The 21,345-nt window shown below is 36.8% G+C and overlaps 1 non-coding gene and 1 pseudogene across 1 annotated transcript; both read right to left on the bottom strand.

Moving 5' to 3' along the window:
* Positions 1-17,615: 17,615 nt before the first annotated feature.
* Positions 17,616-19,541, bottom strand: LOC138392364 (zinc finger and BTB domain-containing protein 7B pseudogene; annotated as a pseudogene).
* Positions 19,542-21,062: 1,521 nt separating this feature from the next.
* Positions 21,063-21,130, bottom strand: LOC138392766 (small nucleolar RNA SNORD74). Its single transcript, XR_011235042.1, has one exon. It is a non-coding gene; the product is annotated as a small nucleolar RNA SNORD74 (small nucleolar RNA).
* Positions 21,131-21,345: the final 215 nt, after the last annotated feature.

Below are 21,345 nucleotides of genomic sequence, written 5' to 3'. Positions count from 1 at the left end.
GACTAACAATGTTGAACAACTTTTCGTGTGACAATGATATAGCTTCATTGGCAAAGTGTCTATCCAAATCTTTTGTGTCCCTCCACTTTTAATGAATTAGTCTTCATATGATTTAATAGTAAGAGTTCCTTATGTTTTCCTTATATATTCTTCATATATTCATTTGTTGAATATACATTTTGCAAATACTTTCTCCCAATTTGTGGTTTGCATTTTAATTCTCTTAAGAGAATTCTTAAGAGAGTTCTTTTGAAGAACTTTTTAAAAATTTTGGTGTATTTTAATTTATCTATTTCCTTGTTTATAATCTGTGCTTTTAATGCTCTATTAAAGAACTCTTTGTCAAACCAAAATTCACTAATTTTTTCTATGTGATATTTTATAAGTTTTACCATATTAATGCTTTTATATAAGTCTATGCTCCATTTTAAGTTAATTTTTGTATATGATGTGAGGGAGGGTCAAGCTTTATGTTTTGCATAAAAGAGACCTGAGGACACTTCCCATGATGAAAGTGAAAACAGGTCCCAGAAAGAGCTGCACAGGTGCTAATCTATCCAGTGTGAAGCAAAATGATGAGAACTCCAGGAATAATAGCTCCAAAAAAAAAAAAATAATAATAATAATAAAGTAGAATTAATAGAATATCTGATGTATTTGACTATGTTGATGTAAGTTTTACATTTTTGATAAATCATTTAAGAGAAGAATTAATGGTAGAGACACAGAAACTAAGCTATAAAAAGATAACTATTAACTCTAGGGAAAACAAAAAGATTTATAGGAACAACTATGTAATATTAATACACAATATGACACAACTGTGTATATGAAGCAATAATTGATTAAATTTCAAACTGTCATATAACTATACTGGGGAAATGGGGGAAGGGAAATGCCTTTGTCCAGGCAAGAGTGGGTAATGTTTTTATCTGCACTCTAAATCCTTTTTTACATGGAAGAATGGCAAGAGACACTGTCTTTAATTGAAAAAAAATCAAAGAACAGCAATATGAATATATTATTTAGAAAATATAAAAATAAATATCAAAAGCAACAGTTAAAAAAAAAAGTGGTTGCTAGGGAGTGGGTAGAAATTGGGGCATGCATAGGTGTGGAGCAGGAAAGTGTTACTCTTTTCTATGTTTCATAGTATCATTGGAACTTTTCAGTCATTTATATGGATACTTTTAATACAGAAAAAACTTAAAAATGTATGAGAAAATATAAATAATGTATAAAAAGCAATTCTATTTATTCAAAATTTAAAAATTCCCAACAGAAATTCTTCATAGTAAAGGAGATGCTTTCCATTTTTTACATATTTTTCTATAAATGAAAGAAAACATAGATAGGTAAAATACAAATCTAAAATAATTACCTACTTACACAAAACCAACTGGCAAAAAATGCTAAAGGCTTAATTTTTTAAACATAAGTTTTAACATTTTAAGTTGATGCAGTCTCTGTATGAAATCATACTAAGATTCTGAGATCTATTCTTCGTTCTCATTCACAATAAACCTCAATATTTTACAGGGCTCAGAAAATCATTGGAAAGTCCATTATTATTTCACTATAACTTGGTAGAAATACTGTACAATCAAAAAATCTTACATAGGAAATAACTTTCAACTAATACTGGTGACAAGCAATTTTTTACTACTATATGTTTCAGATTTTTCTTCTATCTGCAAATGTATATTGGTAACTTCTGGTAAAACTATAAATATTTAGTCCTAATTTGGAAGGAAATTTATATCATAAAGGATTAATTATATGTAAAAAGATTTATAAAAAATTGATCTCCTTAAAATAGTTAATAAGGTATTTGAATATACATTTGGAAAAGGTAGATATTCTCACTGATATACATAACATCAAAATACTAAAGAGCTCAGAGGGTACAGATTCTTTTTTCCATCAGTTAAGCTATTGAACCTAAGTATCCAAAGGATCCTTAGGAAAAAAAATGAAATTTCAGCATTTTCACACTTAACAAATCATTTCTGAAACTTCATGATAATGCTGATATTAAAATCCACTTATATATTTTTAATGTAAAAACATTGAACTTTTCTACTTAATAAAACATTGTTATTTGCAAAGTACTTTTTGTAATTTTTAAAGCCTCAAATATCTTGTATTTTTTTTGGTAAATAGGTGTGATTATTAAAACAGCATATAATTTAGCCACTTGGTTGCAAGGAATAGAGATATGCTGAGATCATAAAAGCAAGGAAGGTGGGAAAAGTTCTGAAGTACCACATAGCTAGTCTGCACAGAGAAACGGAATATTATCTGGGACCCAGACTTGTTCTTGAGTTCTGGCTATCTAGTCAGTCCTAATAACAGGAATCCACTGCTATTCACCCTCAAATTCCATCATTAAAATGTTTGAGCTATTTTCCATCTTGTCTCTATTTTCCAGCCACTAGTGACTCATTAATTGACTTAGCTGATTGCTAAAGCCAGTCTTCATTAAGATATAGTCAGAGATATGGTATTTTCTGAACTTGTATGCTGTTTGCCAGATATTAGAGGAAAGCCATTACAAGTAGCCTTTGAGTCAGGCTCTTGGATATAATCAGTGGTGGTTACAGTAGGAGGTTTGTAGGATACAAAGCACGGTGAACTATGGGCAAAGAAAGGAGAAGGCAAAATGGCAGGTACTATGGGTTTCTAGGAGAGGAGCATTTACTAGACAGACATCTTGCTTACCCTGCCAAATAAGGAATTTCTACATTCTTCAAAGCTCAGTTCAAATGCAAACACTTTTGAGAATCTTTCAACCCTTGTAACAATCAATGGTTCAGTCCTGAGTGTACCTACTACATGTTTTTATGCCTCTATCCCCATCTTCAGAGTTGTTCATTATTTATGTTTTAAATACTTGGAGATTGCAGTAAGATGCTCCGAAGCACAAATCTATAGAGACTCTGGGAGTTTCTCCTAGATCATCATCAAATTGTCTCAATTTGCTTTCTGAATATTTTTATATGTCCACTTTTCTTCACATCCACTATGAATATGTTAACCTAAGATACCATCATATCTTTTAAAATCATGTATTATCTTACTGCAGTAAGTCTCCTAACCACACCATTTTCTCCTAAAATCCATTCTCTCTCCCTTATACCAAAGTGTTTATTTTAATATATAAATCAAATCATGCCTCCCCTTTCTGAAAACCTTTCAGTTACTCAAAGATATATTTCTTTGATGTATCATTTAGGACTCTGTAGAGACAGCTATTTACTTCTCCAGTCTCAGCTCCAACCCCAATATTGCTAACACTAGTCTAGTCACAGTAACCTCTTTAAAAAAAATTATTGTAATAAGAGCCCTTAATATAAGATCTACCCTCTTAACAGATTTTTAAATGTACCATATAGTATTGTTGCCTATACGCACAATGTTGTACAGCAGATCTCTAGAACCTATTCATTGTGCATAACTGAAACTTTATACCCTTTGATTAGTAACTTTCCATTTCCTCCTTTGTCCTGGCCCTGGAAACCACCATTCTACTCTCTACTTCTAATAATTTGATTATTTTAGATGCTTCAAATAAGGGGAGTCATGCATTATTTATCCTTCTATGCCTGGCTTATTTCACTTTGCATAAATTCTTCAAGTTTCATCCAGGTTCTTGCATGTTACAGGATTCCTTCTTCTTTAAGGCTGAATAATATATTCCCCTGTTTGTGTATGTATGAGCATGCACACACACACACACACACATACACACCATATTTTCTTTATCCATTTTTTGCCAATGGACATTTAGGTTGTCTCCACATCTTGGCTATTGTAAACAATGCTGTGATAAACATGGGAATGATAATATCTCTTCAAGATCTTGATTTGAAAAGCACAGGCAACAAAAGAAAAAATATACAATTGGTATTATGTCAAAAATAAAAAGCTTGTGCACAGAGAAGAAAACAATCTACATAGTAATATGGCAACCTGTACAATGGGAGAAAATATTTGCAAACCATATATTTGATAAGGAGTTAAATTTCAAAATATACAAAGTGCCTATAATTCAGTAGTTTAAAAAAGCCCTACTATTCCAATTAAAAAATGCCTGTGGACTTAAATAGATATTTCTCCAAAGAAGACATACAAATGGCTAGCAGGGATGTGAAAAAATGCTCAGCATCACTACTCATCAGGAAAATGGAAATCAAAACACAATATCACTTTACACCTGTTAGGATGGCTATTATATAAAAAAAAGACAAGTGTTGGTGAGAATTTGGAGAAATTTGAACTCTTACACATTGTTGATGGAAATGCAAAATGGTGCTAGTGTTATGGAAAACAGTATGAAGATTCCTCAAAACATTAAAAATAGAACTATCATATGGTTCAGCAATCCTATTAATATTTTTAGGAATTTATCCAAAAGATTTGAAATCACATTACTCTTCTTTAATCACTCATTCTTACCACGTTCACTTCTGCAACAGTGCCTTTGCACATGCTATTCCTATCTGTAATGCTGTTCCCTTACTTGTTCACAAAATAAATGTCTCTCATTCTATAGGTCTGAGCTCCATAGTTACTTCTTTTAGGGCTCTGCTAATGGCAATCAAGATGAGTGTCTCTGTAAATAGAAACACTCTGGAAATGATAAACTAATTCATGAATTTTTTAGCTAATAAAGCAAACTTGGACTAGCTGCATAACTTCTCAAAGCATCAGTTTCCTCATCTACAAAATCGGGATAATACCTAATTTACAGGATTGCTTTGAAGTTTATAAATGATCCTTGCCTAGCAGAGTTTCTATGACATGGCTCAATAAATGCAGTACATTATTTTGTTTAATAGTGACATTACTCTTGACAACATAATTGAGAACAAAAATGTTATAAAAATTGAGTTCCTTTGTATTTGTTGGGATAGAAGCTATACTACTATAAAAAAGACTACAAAATGCACTGCTGCATCAAGACAAAAGTCAATTTCTTTCTTAAATCTAACTGTGTTGGAAGGCATTCCAGGGTGGTCAGGACAACTTCATAGTGTTGAGGAGCCAGGATCCTTGCTTGATAATTTTTAGGGTGTTGTCCTTGTCTGCATACTCAAAGATAACTAGCTACTTCTCCAACAGGAAAACCTACCTCCTAAAACCACAAATCCAGAAGTTTTACATGTCCCTTTCACTAACATTTTATTGGCCAGATTTTAGACCCAGTCATGTGGCCATGATTATTAGCAAAGAACAGTGGGAAATGTATTTTTTACCTGGGCAGCCATGTGTCAAGTTAAAAAATTCTATTACTGTAGAAAAAAAAATGGAGAATGAATATTGAGGACACAGATAACAGTTTTCTGCACAGCTTCTGAATTTAAAGGCTTTAAGGTAAAATAATTTCCCACAAGAATGTAAACAAAAAATTGGGGTGAGAGTTTAAAAAGTAGAACAGGTGCAAATGGAATTGTATTATTTTTAAAAATTTAAGTACTAACATATCATAATTTTGCTAATAAAAAAGCAAAACAATAAAACAACAAAATTGCATTATGCCAGTGAATGAAAGGCCTCTGAGGCTCTTGGGCTCTAATCTTATTCTCCACTGTGGCACATGAGATGGGGAGGTAGTGATGACTGTGTGCAGCACATGGGTACCTGATTGAATGACCAGGGCTAAGGTTCAAGCTGCCTGCCTCTTGTATGTTTTCCACTTTGCCTTAACTAAATATTCAGGAATGTTAGTACCTACCCCCACAAGAAAAATAAGACCTACAATTAAACGACTAAGTGAAACAAGCTTGATAGGTACTGTGACTATGTATTTGTGTTTTTTGTTAGCAACATAATCATTACTATCATCATCATCATCATTATCATCCAATAAATATAATATTTAGTAAGTGTCTAGTATGAGCCAGTCTGTGTTCTAGGCACTTAGATACAGCAGTGATCAAACACAGACCTAAATACCTTGCCTACACGGAGCTTATTTTCCAATGAGGAGAGACAGAAAATGAATGTTGTAAGATATGGGTCATGGTAGATGGCACAATGAGCAGTATTAAGAAAAATAATGCAGGCCAAAGGAGGACAGATTTCTTAGGAGGAAGGTTGCAATTTTAAATAAAGTGGTCTTGGAAGTCCTCATTGAGAAGAGGACATGGGAGTGAATACCTGAAGAAAGTAAGGGAGCCTGACCTGTGTATATATGCAAGAGGAGTATTTCAGGATAGAAACCACAAATGCAGATGCCTTGGCCCTGGAGTGTGTCTGACCTTGTTGAAGAACAGCAAGGAGACCTGAGTGAGGGAAGAATAGGAGCAGATGGCAGGAAATGACGTCAGACAGATAAGGGGATGAGGGGGAGGGAAAGGCAACAGCTGGAGTGTAAATGGCCTCATTAGGCATGGTCAGAACTTTGGCTTTTACTCTGTGAGAGATGAGGCAACCTCAGAACCTTTGAGCAAAGCAGTGACATGATGATTTTCATTTTAACAGATTAATAATACTGCTGTTATATCAACAGAATCTCAATTTATTGAGCACTCTGTTCTTGGCACTATAACAAGTGCTCTATGGTATATCACTTAATTCTCATAGCACTGCAAAATATTAGTTTATTATCCCCATTTTTTTAGATGAAGAAACTGAGTCTTGCAAAGGTTGAATAAATTGCTCAGCTTAATAAATGGCATTCTTAAGATGTGATCTCAGGTATATCTGCCTGCAAAATCCTTATTGTTATTCACACTGTTTTATTTCTATCAGTATGGTGATAGCTCAATTGAAAGGTTTATGTATTCTTGTCTCTCCATAAAATTGTTTCCCATTATATTCTGTCCACTAATACCCTAAATAGATGTGATAAAGAGGTATTCCGCTGTGTCATTATGAAGAATAATATTACTTATGATAGCAATTATTACTCATTAGCATTTGATAAAAACAAGCACTGTGCCAACTGCACTCCTAATCTAAACAGAGCATCATAAATAATAAACGCTTGGAACTGGAGTAGAGCTCCTGAAGTTGTCTCCTTTTTAATCCCAGTAATGAGGCATTTAAATTTATAACTCATTTTCATAGTTATATGAGCTATTCTCAATTCTTTTCGCTCCCTCCCTTCTTTCCAAATCTCACTTTTTTTTTTTTTGAAGCCTTCTTCCACGGAAATCGACTTTGCTGATTTTCATCTGTCCCCACCCATATGGCCCCCACACAAGTGTCAGGAACAGCAATCAGCACACACGGGAGTGACAGTCAACAGTAGATATTCTGAATGTTACTTCTCTCTTTACTGTCACCACCTTTCTCCTAGCTGCACCATCAACTTCTGTGGGGCCCAGAACAAGAGTATAAATGTAAGCCCCCACACCTCACATCTGTTTAAAAGTTACAGATCAGACAAATTCTTAAGCAAAATATGTTTAATATCCCACCCTCACAACTGTAAGGATTTATGTTTCATTTTTAAAAATTCTTTTCTGAGCCCATCTTTTGTTTTTGTTTTCATTTTAATCTTGAGCTCAAGTTGTATGCATCTTGATGTTAGATAAGAAATAAAAAATAAAATGTAATTGTATTCAAAGTGTACAAATTTAATATATTTTATTAAAATGTGAGTTAAAGTCCACAGAACTGCCCTAGGATTGCAAGAGCATGGGGGAATGAGGCTCCATTATGTGACAGGGTCTAAGTAAACACATACATAAAATGTGAGTTATAATAAATGTAGAAAATAAAAAAATTAAGTATTTTTCACATACAACTTCTAAAAAGTTATTTTATCTAAATATTCAAATGTATTAATACTGAAAGTCAAAATATAATTTCACAGAGATAACATTTTTAATTAATTCTATTATAATACAAATCACCAATAAATGCCAATATCTTAATATGTAAATCAAGCTAAAATTTTATTACCTTTTTAAAAAGATTAACCAACTCATTAAATAGTTTAGAAAACCTATTGACTATTCTAGCCTTTAATATCCATCCAGTTGTGAATATAAATACAATTGATGCTTATTATAATATTTGGACATTCCATATTTGCAAATTCTCCTACTCCCTAAAATGCATTTGTGACCCTAAAATCAACACTGCTTTTGCAATCATTCCTGGACTTGTGCATATACAAAAATTCGAGATTTCTGAGACATGAGTTCCAGCTGAGAACAAAGCAAAGTTCTGTCTTCTTGTTAAAGTCTTCATAAACAAGAAACCTTTTTGTGATCTATTTACTACCACATTTTTTTTGCATTTTGTGCTTTTATTAATAGTTGGTGATTTTGCTGTTTAAAATGGCCCCCAAATAGAGTGTGGAAGTACAGTCTAAGTACCTAAGCACAAGACAGCTGAGATGTGTCTTTGGTTCCTAACAGGAGAAAGTATGTGTATCAGATAAGCTTTGTTCAGGCATGAGTTATAGTGATTTTGGCCATAAGTTTGGTGTTAATGAAGCAAGAAAATATATATAATAAGGTGTTTTTAAACAGAGAAACACATAAAACAAGGTTATATTGATCGGTTGTAAAAAGTAATTTAAAAGTATTTAATACTGCAAAATGTGCCTCAGCCACCATGTGAAACTTGCTAATACCACATTCAGTTTTATGTATTTCTGGCACCATGAATCAAATCATGAAGAGAAGTGTAGAAGTAGACAGCACTACAGGAAAACAGTATTTCCTTTTGTAAGAGTCTATAGCATTTATGCAGTATGAGAGGAAGAATTTGACAAGTTACCACACTTGTCTTCTTTCTTACCCAAGCACTTCTGCTCAAATCCTCTGCAAACTCAAAAGCAGTGATCATATCTGACAATAGCAGTGAACCAGGTGAAAAACCTTCACAGTACTCCAAAGTACTCACCTTTTATCTTGATGACATAGACAAGAGATAAGTGTTTTCCTGAGGTCTGAAAGGTGTTTATCATAAGAACTAACATATACATTTATAGGTCCCATTCTGTCAATGGTGAAAGCTACATTTAAGTGTTCAAGGCATCCAGTACTTTAATATATTTATTTGAGATAGGAGGTGACCTTTGAAGCTGTTGGTACCCAAGGAAAGGACCCCTTCTTGCCCAGGTCTAAGGGTGGTAATACCTAGAGGACTGCACCAGCTTCATACATGGTCTCCCTACTTCCAGGATCTCCTTTACAACTTGTTTTACATACCAGGACACTAAGTAACTTCCAGAATCATAGTCCCTATTAGAACTCCATTAGAGTATCAGGCAGGGCATCCTACATAAAATATAAACTCTTTAGCATTTAATAACTTTAATAAACTAGGTCCAAACCATTTTTTTCAATTATACTTTCCCTAACTCCCATAAGGTCTACTCACAATCCTCCACGCATGCTTTGAACTGTCTCACCTCCTTGGTTTTATTATGCTTTCCAGTCCTGACAGCCCAGAATGCTTGTTCACTCTATTTCCAGATGTCCAATCCAATCCCTTCTGAGGGTGCATTTAGAATGTTGTCTTCAGGACATCATTCCTGCCTCAGAAATCCCATGCCAATCTCTCAACACTTTCCTTAGCTATCAGCACTTTCTGCACAGCTAATTGTATACTTACTTCTTTTGCAACATGCAAATTCCTTGAAGGCAGAAACCTGTCTGATTTATTCCCACAACCCCACAGGACAATAATTTTTCAGTTAATGTTTGTTGATCAAAAATGGAATGATAAAAGTAATGAGCCAGTGACCTCAGTTGCTGTTTAAACAAATAGACTTTTGTCCTGCTCTGACATAATTTTATATCAGAAACATGTAAACAGTATGGAATGTCCTTTTATCAGATCCAGTGCATAGTACTTTTCAGCATCTTGAGCTAGCACTCCCATTCTCTGTCCATCCCATCTTCAACATGTGGTTTAAAATGCCTGACTTTATAACCCTTTCAGAGGGAACTTGGATAACTATCAGAGGCCAGTAAAACATTTCACATATTGACCAAATACTTTCACATCTGAAAATCTATCTTAAGGAAGTCCAATATAAAGAAAAAGCCTTATGCAAGACATAAGTATGTAACGTTATGTTTAACAAACTTAATGTCTAAAATTGAGGACAGAATTAGAAAATTATGATAATTCTACATAACAAATACTAGAAAGATAGTATTAATAAAGTCATGTACTCAAGAGCTCATAAGATGGAAAACTAACTGTGACATAATGCTAAATGACAAAAATTAAAACTCAAGATCATTTATTGTAAAAAGCATGATGTAAATTCCATTGATTAAAAAAGGATGAAAGGATACATACAGTGGTTTTATTAGTTGAAAGAGGGGGCATCTTTTTTCCTTTCTTATTATTTTCTGAATTTGGTGAAATTTTATGTAAAATTAAATCAACTCACCATGACTCAGAGAAGTTTGCTATGACTAACAATATGGAAATAATTAGCACTGTAGGAGGTAAATACAATAGATACACTGCATATACTTTTGGAATAAAGTAATAGACATTATTTTGTACTTATTTTGGATTTATAATGTAACTTATAACAATCATACTAAAATGGCCTATTAAAGATTATACAAGATGTGATATTTAAAAATCAAAAACAAAGCAGAATTATACTTAAAGTAGCAAAAAACTATGCATCAAGATACCTGAAATAAATTTTACTATTAATAGTCGAATTTGATTTCAAATAAAGTCTAGAGTAGGAAAGGAAACACACCTGGTTACATAGATTTGTGCACAGCTATTTTTTTAAATTGTGGTAAAATATACAAAACATAAAATTTACTATTTTAACTATTTTTAAGTGTATGGTCCTATGGCATTAAATAAATTCAAATTATTGTGCTACCATCACCACCATTCACATCTAAACCTTTTTCATCTTTTCAGCTGAAACCCTATATCCATTAAACACTAACTCCCCATTCCTCTCAACCTCCAGTCCCTGGACACCACCATTCAACTTTTGGTCTTTATTAATTTGACTATTCTACGTACCTAATATAGGTAGAATCATATAATATTTGTCCTTTGGTTACTGACTTATATCTTGACACGAAATCTGCAAGGCTCATCCAGGATGAAGCGTGTATGAGAATTTCCTGACTTTTAAAGGCTGAATAATATTTTATTGTATGTACATACCACGTTTTGTTTACCCATTCAACCACTGATGGACATTTGGGTTGCTTCTATCTTTTGGCTATTGTGAATAATTCCGCTATGGACATGGGTGTGCAAATATCTGTTTTGAATTCCTGGTTTTGATTCTTTTGGGTATATACCCAGAGGTGGAATTGCTGTATCATTTGGTAATTTTGTGTTTAGTTTTATTGAGGAATTGCCATACCATTTTCCATTCCCACAAGTAATGCACAAGGCTTGCAGTTCCTTTACATCCTGAAAAACATTTGTTATTTTATTTTACTTATTTATTTGATAATAGGTATCCTAATGGATATGAAGTGGTTTCTCATTGTGGTTTGATTTACATTTCCCTAATTGTTAGTGATGTTGAACATTTTTTCATGTACTTACTGGACATTTATATGTATTCTTTTAACAAATGTCTATTCAAGTCATTTGCCCATTTTTAAATTGGGTTGTTTATTTACTGTTGACTTGTAGGAGTTCTTTATATATTCTGGACATCAACCCTTTATTAGATGTAAAATTTGTAGATATTTTCTCCAGTTTCATGGATTGCCTTTTCACTCTGTTGATAATATCTTAGAGGCACAAAAGTGCCAAATTACATACTTTAAAGGGGTTATTTCTTTTAGTATGTGAATTATACCTCAGTTGAAAAAAATGTTAATGGGGGCATATCAGGAGGATTAGATTTCAAGTGATTTTTGCTTTAAAAAAAAAAACTTTTCTGTGTAGATCATTTACTTATTTTTACAATGAACACACTCAGAAATGAACACTAAGGCAGCTTTCATTCGAAGGTAGGGGAAACCTAGTTAAAAATCAGGCCACTTAGAAATTCCAGTATAGATATGTGATCACTACCATACATGGCCTAGAGAAGCAAATCATTAAAACTCTACTTCAGTTCTCTTCAGCCAACATTGGTTCTTATCAGCAACACACAAAGTATAGAGATGTATAAACCCCTGGTCTATCTCCTCATATGGAACAGTATATGCTGATATATTGATATGGGATTAGTAAAATTTAAGAATTTACAAAGCCACACATTTTTTTTCAATAAATATTTCTTGAGCAGCTACTACATGACAAGAAAGAATTGTGTGAGAATTACAGAGATAAAAATCAGTGTGAGCAACCACTAGGTTCTTCCTCCAAATGCTCCTTTATAACAAGGGTCACAGATGAAGAATTAGATTGGAAAGCCTATTGAATTGACCTATCATCGTTATTTCATACAACTTCCCCCCATTCTTAATGCAAATGCAAGGAAAATGCAATATTTCTTTTGTTTTTCTTCCCAGCAGCCCCCAGTTTATACAGACAGTAGGAGTAGATGTGTGAAATAAACCCTTTGGTGAATACTAACCTATTTACAATGAGAGAAAAACTTTCAGGGATTAGTTAACATGTTCTGTAGTGTTAATTACAGAAACCATAGTACTGATAAGATTCAGGAGTTAATTAACCATTTTCTGAACGTCACTTATCTAATCTCACACAGTTGACAGAGGCCATCAAAGCAATAATCTGTATGGTGATTCTTATCCACTTTGGGGCTTGCAGAACTTTTTTAAGAATCTGTTGGTTTTACCTCTCTCCTTTCTAATAAATGCATATAGGCACATATAATTGCCTATCAATAAATATCAAGGAGTTTGTATTTCTCTTGAAAACCATCCATTGATTACTGAAGTCTCAAAGATCCTAGGTTAAGAATAACTGACTTGTAAGAAGAATACCTTATTAATATAGATTAATACATTTTTAGTCTACTCATGAAATTAATCAAATGAGTTATCTCATATAAAATGCTTAGAATAGTCTGGCTTATAATAAGTATTCCATGAGCATTAGATCATTTTATTGTAGTTACGTTGAGCTTCTCATGTTCTAGGCACTTTCTCAAATGCTAGATTAATAGTAGCTAACATTTTCTGTGTTTATTATTAGGCCAGACATACATTTAATTTAACACTTCCAATTACCCTATGCAGTAGATATTTTAATGATTACTGCTTTACAGATGAAGAAACTAATTGTATTGAAGCTATCTTGCCCATTGCCAGTAGGGCTTATCCTTAAATCTAGTATTTTACTAACAATACCATTACTTCTCTTCATTATCAGTAGGTAAGTGGTAGGGCTTGTGCTTAAGTATAGTACTTTCTGATTCCAGAGCTAAGCCTTTCATTCACTCTGAAATGCCATTGTTGGCTTATTTCACTCAGTCCATTAAAAAGTTGTCTGGGATGATTCACTTACATCATCCAGGCAAACATATATTATCTTACAGGAAGAATCTTTAGTTAGTATCAACTCAGATCAAAGCTAAACTACAGAGAGGCAAACTTCATAGTTGAAGTAAATGTCATAAATTTGCAATGGCAGTGTGCTCAAAGTGCTGCCTTTTCATAAAGTCAAGGAGTATATAAATTATCATAAATTTCCTTTGTTAAATGAACTCTCTCCCCCACTCACCTCACTAGAAAAGGCTGAATATTTCATTTCCCACAATTTTAATATTAAGAATGCTAGGGCACATTTTAAAGGTTATATAGTTTGCAAATGGAATGGGGCCTCGCACCTTGCTTTTGCCTTATTATGGTATAAGTCAAAGGTGCTATAGTCTAAAATATTCTTTGTTAAATCTCCGAGTTAGGCTCATATATTTAAAATCTAGAGAGATGATATAATGCTGTTGGTGTCCTTGGGAGTCAAGACAGGTTTTTAAAACTTGTCCAAGACATATGATTTTAAATATTTCTTAAATGAAAAAGTAACCAAGTCTTAAATGTTCAGATGTAGGAAAAAGAGAGAGAGAGAGAGAGAGAGAGAGATAGATTGATTTGTTCACCTGCTCACATACAACTTTTTAGGAAAGCAGAGAGATTCATGGAGATACGGTTTTTTAATCAGACTATGTTTCTGATCCCGTGACAAAACTAAAGCACAAATGAAAAAATAACCTGGCTTCTCAATCACAACCAGTTGAATCTCCAGGGATCTAAAAAGTTAAGTTTTTGTATTTTAAAGGATTGGAAAGGCAGGGATAGGAGCTTTCTATGTTAAAGAGAATCCTGCCTTTTGGAATTTTTAGGAGTTTTTTTTTTTTTCATTATTAATAAAGCAAACATCAATGGAACTTCTCTTTTCTCCTGTTCCCTCATACTCCCTCCAAAATCACATTTGTTAATTCCCCCTGCCCAACCAGCTAATATGTTATTATCTTCCCATATTCTACTGAGCATTACATTTTTAAACAGTCACTAGAACAAATATTTTTATGAAGAGTTAGTTGAGGTTCAAAAGATCAATGAGGTTAAAATACGATGAGAATCCTAGAGAAATACCTATTAGAAGTGTATGTATGTTTCTGTGTGTGTGTTTGTGTGTGTAAATGAGTGAGGGGAGCAATGACCAGTCATAAAGTATACTATCTGAGTGATGGTTACACAAAAATCCCAGACTTCACCCCCACTGTGTTGTATTTTTATGTAACAAAATTGCACTTGTGCCCCCTAAATGTTTGTTAAAAACCCACACAAATAAAAACATAATGATAAAATATATATATAAATATATACCATTTAGAAATAACAAATAATATTTTGTCAAAGTCAAAAAAAAAAAAGAGAAGAAAAACAATGAAAGCTGTGAAGGTCCATAAATGCAAAGAAACATGCTAAAGGCTGTATAGATGGTAAAAAGCAGAAGAGGGAACAGAGAAACTCAGATTCATCTTATTCTAAATTTTTGATCTTCCCACACTCTTCATAGACCCAACTCTAACAAACTGCTTTTAAGAACCCTTTCTTTCCCTCTAGTTTCTGAGCTGCTTCTTCAGAAGAAGTATGCCATATTCATATTTGGCTGCATAGACCCTGGGACATATATCCATGTCACTTCAATATTGAAGATCTGCAGTGTGAAGCCTCCAAGCATACAAAGAATAGGTGCCTCTTATGGAGAAAAGGCCAGTCAGATATTTCCATACTATACAGATTGTAGGAGTATGAGGACACTTTCATTTTTTTATCTTCGTTTATTCTGTCGTGTAATCCCATAAAAATTCACATGCCAAGTTGCCCTGGACAATTGTTGCTCCATGAAATATGCTGAATAAACACCTCTTTCTAGATAGCCACCTCCCTAAACACAGACATACACTCTCAAATGAAGAGTGCTATTCCTCCAATCTATCCTGAATTTTACTGGGGGACATTGCCCTGGGATGTAAAATTTCTGGGTCCCAAACAAAAGGACAATTCAAAAGCTCCTAAGAGAAATTCTCTTCACAGAAAAGCAAAAAGAGCCCAGGTAAGAAATAATCCAAGGATAGTACTATATTTTGGCCACGTGCTAAACATACAGCAAGATTCTACCTATCTCTCTTGGAATTGAGTAGTGAAGTGGCTGTCAAAAAGATGTATATTAACACATTTACCAGCTTTGAAAAATGAAATCAGATAACAGCCAGTGAGAAAATAACTGATTTGGTTGAATGGTTGGTCACTTAGGTCTGGCTCTGTGTTTTTCTTTGGTGAATATTTTTCACATGTTGAATATTTTCCATAAATTCAATAAGGAAAATCTACTCTTCAAAGTTTCGATGATAATGTATTTAATGAATATAAAGACTATGTTGGGAATTAAACATCACAATTTTCAAATATAAAATCAGACACTAACTTAAAAATGTGTGAAGGGACAAACTGCTATTTTAAAATATTTTATGTGGTATACAAGCAAAAAAAAAAATATGTAGACAACTTGTTTAGATCAACTCCAGAACTCTGCCTTTAGACCTGAAATCTATAATTTTAAAAAATGATACTAATGGATGCTTTTTCAGAATACAATGGCCCTATCATTCTTGGAATTGTTAAAGCAACTGAAGAATATTGAGCTATTCAACCTATGGAAGAGCTGTTGGGGGAATCCAGTGGCTAACCCATATTAAAGACTATTTTGGAGGGAATGAAATTAATCTTCTTCCAAATTTTATAGAAGATAGAACTAAAACCATTAGGCTAATTACCTTCCAGAAAGCAGATTTCAGCTTAAGATAAGGTAGAACTCCCTAACCATTAGCACTGTTTGAAAATGTAGTGGATTTCCAACTCTGAACATGCTTGAGCACAGCCTGGAGAAACAGTGGGTGGGTGAAATGAGGTAAGCTAGGTCATCTCTAGCTTCCAGGCATGAAAAAATATAACAGGTACAGTGACTAGCTAGTTATTGAACTTGGCCTTAAACCTTAAAGAAGAAAAGTAAATCATCCTCTTTTTTAGTAATGGTCAGCATCCTTTCTGATGCTCCAGTAGTGGAGAATCAGTGATATCAGTTTTCTTCAGTATATGGCAATGCCTACAGGCAAATGAATTTGATATTTATGAGGTCCAAAGTATTCCACAGAGGAGCTTGGAATTCAATGACTTGTCACTGCAAAGGAACCTCACAATAGCAGCATACTTTCACAACTCCTTTTTTTGTTTGTTTTTTCCTGTCATCAAAGAGATTTTCCAAATTCAGTTCTCTCCTGTTTGGGGTATGTGTGCTATTTATTCCACTTCCTTAAAACAAAAATTCACAGCCAACTTCTTCACAAGGAGCCTTTGTTCATTCTACTTTAACTATAAATAAACTCTTTGCTTGGTGCTGCTACTTGGCTACCACCTCTGAAACTTTTGCCACAACTGTTCCTCGCTTTCCCCTTCAATTTCAAAATCTCTGTTTCTGACTCCTTTGGTGTTTTATTCTCTCAGAAGTTATTTCCACCACATGTTTTGTAAAAGTGATGAAGGGAAATGATGAGAGAGGAAGAAGAGACAGAAAAACAAAACAAAAAGTTACCTTCCATTTTTAAGAGGGTTCTTTATATGGAAAATCCTAAGTCAGGAATGTATGCCCTTCGCCAATGTTTTAACTTCATTAGTTTTCTGAAAATAAAGAGAATCCTGAATTATTTTCTGTGTTTGTACAAGTAAATGCCATACTTCACATCTGTTACTAACTGACTAGCTTAATCAGATGCCTATTGGTCAGTATTTAAAAGCCACAAAGCTATGAGGACTAATATGTTCATTTATTTAGCCAAGATACTGATTATTGAGCTCCCTGTAGCAACGCTTTAGGTGCTAGGGATATAGAAGTGGAGTTTTCTTTCTAGTGCGCAGGCGCAGTAAATGTGTTTTATTGCACAGAAAACCTATGTTGAAGTTAGGGAAAACAGATATAGTGTAAGTAACTCCTGCTTCTTTTAAGTTAAATTATGCATGTCCTGTTGTAAGTAAAGGCAAAATACTCGCCTGTTTTTTGTTTGTTTGTTTGTTTGTTTGTTTTTGCTTCTATTCCCCAGGAGCAGCTGGGGACAGGGACCCCATCTTTACAATAGAGCTGTAAATACATGCACAATATCACATGTATCATTCCTTGCAGGATCATAGCCCACTTTGGGGAATCTCTGCTCCAGAACCTTCTCAGCTTGGAATTAGAAATGAGGGCTCTTCGGGGAAGGGGCTGATTCGGATGCCGGCAAGGCTCAGTGCCCCTGACCCCATCTCTGTCTGACCTACATTCTCCCACTGCTTGGCGTAGGTGTCCTCGGCCTTGTGCTGCTCCAGCCTGGCCACTGTCCCTCTTTGAGAAGACTCCATGGCACCTTCAGCCTAGGGTGTGGTGGGTGCCCCCTCCTCCTCATAGTCATTAGGAAGCCCCGGGGTAGAGACTGAGGCCCCAGTGGGACTGACTGCTCCCAGAATAGAGCCAGAGATAGGGAGAAGGTGTCCAGGTGGCCATTAGAGAGGTAGGGATCAGCGGGGGAAGGGGTGGCTGTGGAGGATGGTGGGAAGTGAGGTGATGCCTCATCCTCGCAGCTCCGCCACCAGGTGCGCAGCTCCGCCACCAGGTGCGCACCTCCAAGGAGGCGCTGCAAGTGGTCCTCCTTGGTGAAAGCTTGTGGCACAGGTCACAGGTGGCACTCAGAGGGCTGGTCCTCGGTGTCCAGGTCCACGTGGTTCTTGTGGTAGTAGCTGTGGAGGAAGCGGGCTACTCTGCACGGGCTCCAGGAGGGGCGCTCTCCCATGTGCCTCTGCGCGTCTCCGCAGCTTACAGTTCCGGGGGAAGCGAACGCCTCAGGCGCCCGTGCGGGTCCTCATGTGGTGCGGTAGTTTGTCCTCGCCTTGGATGATTTTGTGGTGACGGGGCACTCCTGAGGCATCTGGGAGTGGCGTTTGCGCACCGGCTTGTCATGGCCGTCCAGCCCTGGTGCCGAGGCGTCCTGGTGCAGGGGGCTTAGGTAGGCCATGAAGTTGGTCGCGATGGATGGCATACTTGTCTGGTCCCAGCTCCTCTGGGGACAGGGGGACCCACCCCTCCGGTCCTGAGCCAGCCCACAGGCTGGAGGGTATACCAGCTCCTCTTCTTCCTCACCCTCATAAGCATCTTAGCTCGGGAGTCCCTCGGGAGGTGAGGCAGTCCCTTGTGGGAGGGCTGTAGCTGTCCCCAGCCCACCGTTCCCACTATTGCCCACTCTGCCACCTCCTCCACCTCGTAGGTCAAAGGATGGTTGGGCACTGCAGGCACCTCGGGTACTAAGGTGGTTTCCCCGGGCCCCCTTGATTTGCAGGAAAGTTTTTCCCGGCTCGCAGCTGCGACGGGCGCAGGCGGCGGGGAGGAACGCCTGCGGGGAGGGCTGTCTTCATCCGGGAACTCCAGAGGCCGCGGCTGTGGCAAAGGCCCTCAGGTACTGGCACGCTCGCACACGGTCTTTCTCGCCTGGGCTGGAGCTTCTAGCCCGCTGCCCTGCAGGCCGTGATGACACGGGGGATCTCCAGCATGTTGGCGCTGCACGCGGCCAGTGTGGCGGTATAGGCAAATTCGAGCGGGGCACCTAGCGCCCCCGGGGCCTACTAAGTCTAGCTCCCCTGGCTCCCCTAGTTGCAGTCCTGCCACCTCCAGCTCCCCTGACCACCCCACCACCACCCCTCAGTGAAGAGCTTCTTGAAGTAGTGGCTGCTGGAGGCCGGCACAGCCCTGTGGGTGCGGTATTCGAAGCACTGAGTCCGGATGGTGAGGTCGCACAAGTGGCCCAGCTGGCGCTGCGCGTGGAGGCAGCGCAGGAGCTCCCTGCTGTGGTACGGGAATGGAATCCCAGCCAGGTCACCCTTGGTGCTCCCCATCTTCTCCTCTGAGTTATCGGGTCCCTGGATGGAGCTGCTAAGGCACAGGGTGTGGGAAGAATCGCGTCCTCTGCCAGGCTTGGGGGTTTGGGAACCAGTTCCGGTCTTGGTCAGAAGGCCGCCGTCAGTTGCTTTTGGGGGGTTCGCTGCCTCACTCTTGGGGGGCTCCGCCGCCACTCGCTGCCTGGTCCTGTGGCCCACCCTCCCTTGACCACCAAGAACCATACATTCACCTGGCTCCCACCCCCACTAGGGCCCACCTCAGCGGCCCTGATGTCTTACCTGTCCTCCTGCTTGCTTTCCCTCCATTCCTCCCATCCGTTCCCCTGCCCCTTGTTACCCCTCAACCCTTAGCAACATCCTCTCCCTATTCATGTGTTTTATGCCCATTTTGTCTCATCATACGGAGAGAAAGTGTACTGTGGTTGGAAGAAAAAGTGAACTGGAATTAGATGAACTTAAGTCTGAGTTTTGTCAACATTTATTAACTGTTGATCCACAGTGTTCCATTTTCCTCTTCCTTTAAGTGGGAATAATAATAGATACTTCACATAGTGATGAGGATTTAATAAGGCAAAATATGTAAAGCACTCAGGAGAGTGCCTTAGATATAGCAGGTGGTTAAGAAATTGTTGGTCATTTTTCTTCTCCTGACCTTCTTGTTCTTACTTTGCCACCAAGAAAGGCAGACATGGAGATACATTCAGCATTGAAGGTAGGACAATTCAGTGAGGCTTCTTTCTTTTTCCTTCATCAAAAACCCAGTGTGTACACTGTGAAGTACACAGGAGACATGAGAGCACGACACAAAATGACCACTTAATTTTAAGGATTTCTTTCAACAGTTTTTTCCTCAGCTCAATTTAAAGTTTGTTTTTCTGTTTACAACTCAAAAGAGCCCTAATCCTGACTGAGTGCTTATTCTGCATACTTATCAGCATCACCAAGGGTCTATTAGAAGGTTTGGTCCCTAGGAGATGCAGGAGGGCATCTGTTAGATTTTGACTCTGAGGAATATTTATTTAACAAGAAGTATAGAGAGTGCTGTGTTGCAGAGGGCTGCCTGCTCCAAGGTCAAGACTTCTAACTGTGGGCAGCATGAATCCCCTGACTGGCCTATGCAGGTGTCACAAAGGCCTTTCTCCCCTATTGCAAAGAAACTAAGACAAATCTGAAGGATCATCCTAAGCGAGGCTGGTTGAGGCCATGTTGTAACTTCATCACAGCCCAACTTCTCTGCCTCATGCAGCTTCGTTCCCTCTCCCACAGGCATTCCTTGAGAAAACACATTGCAACAAACTTTTATATACACTGATCACTATCGTAGAGGCTGCTTTCTTGGGAGGCTGAACTGCTATGAGGAGTCAAATCTTTACTGTCTCGCTCGTTGGCAGCAATGTCCTGCTCAGTTTCATAGTCTGGCGTCAACTCTGTAACTTAAAATCCCATGGCAGAATATTCATATAACGGAATACTCCTCAGAAATCCAAGTAAACTAGTGACTACATAAAACAGCCTGTGTAAATCTTATGATCCTATTATTAGAGAAAGAAGCTGGACACAAAAGAGTATATCTGTATGATGCAAAGTAAAAGTACACCTTTATATAAAAATAGGAAAATTGTATATAAACATAGGAAAAATTAAAGTATCAGAATACAAGATAGTGCCTACACTAGCAGGGGGAGGTAATAATTAGAAAGGAGTATGTAATGTTTCATTTCTTGATCTGGGTGATGGCTATACAAGTGTGTTCACTTTGTGAATATTCTCAGATGTCCCTACCAACACAGGCTTCATCAAAGGCAACACTTTGTGAATATTCATCAAACTGTACACATACTATTTGTGTACTTTTCTGTAGGTAGATTATGTTCCAATAAAATTTTATTTAAAAAAACAAAATATGTACACTTGATAATGTAGCCTTTAGGGAAATTAAACTGACTCTAAAATTTATGGATACATAGGCATTTTAAGAAGCTCAGAAATAAAATATTCCTGCTGTTTATCATAAGCCAGGCATACC

The sequence above is a fragment of the Eulemur rufifrons genome, chromosome 9 (assembly GCF_041146395.1).
Source record: "Eulemur rufifrons isolate Redbay chromosome 9, OSU_ERuf_1, whole genome shotgun sequence".
Classification (NCBI taxonomy): domain Eukaryota; kingdom Metazoa; phylum Chordata; class Mammalia; order Primates; family Lemuridae; genus Eulemur; species Eulemur rufifrons.
This window is presented reverse-complemented; position numbering and strand designations above follow the sequence as displayed.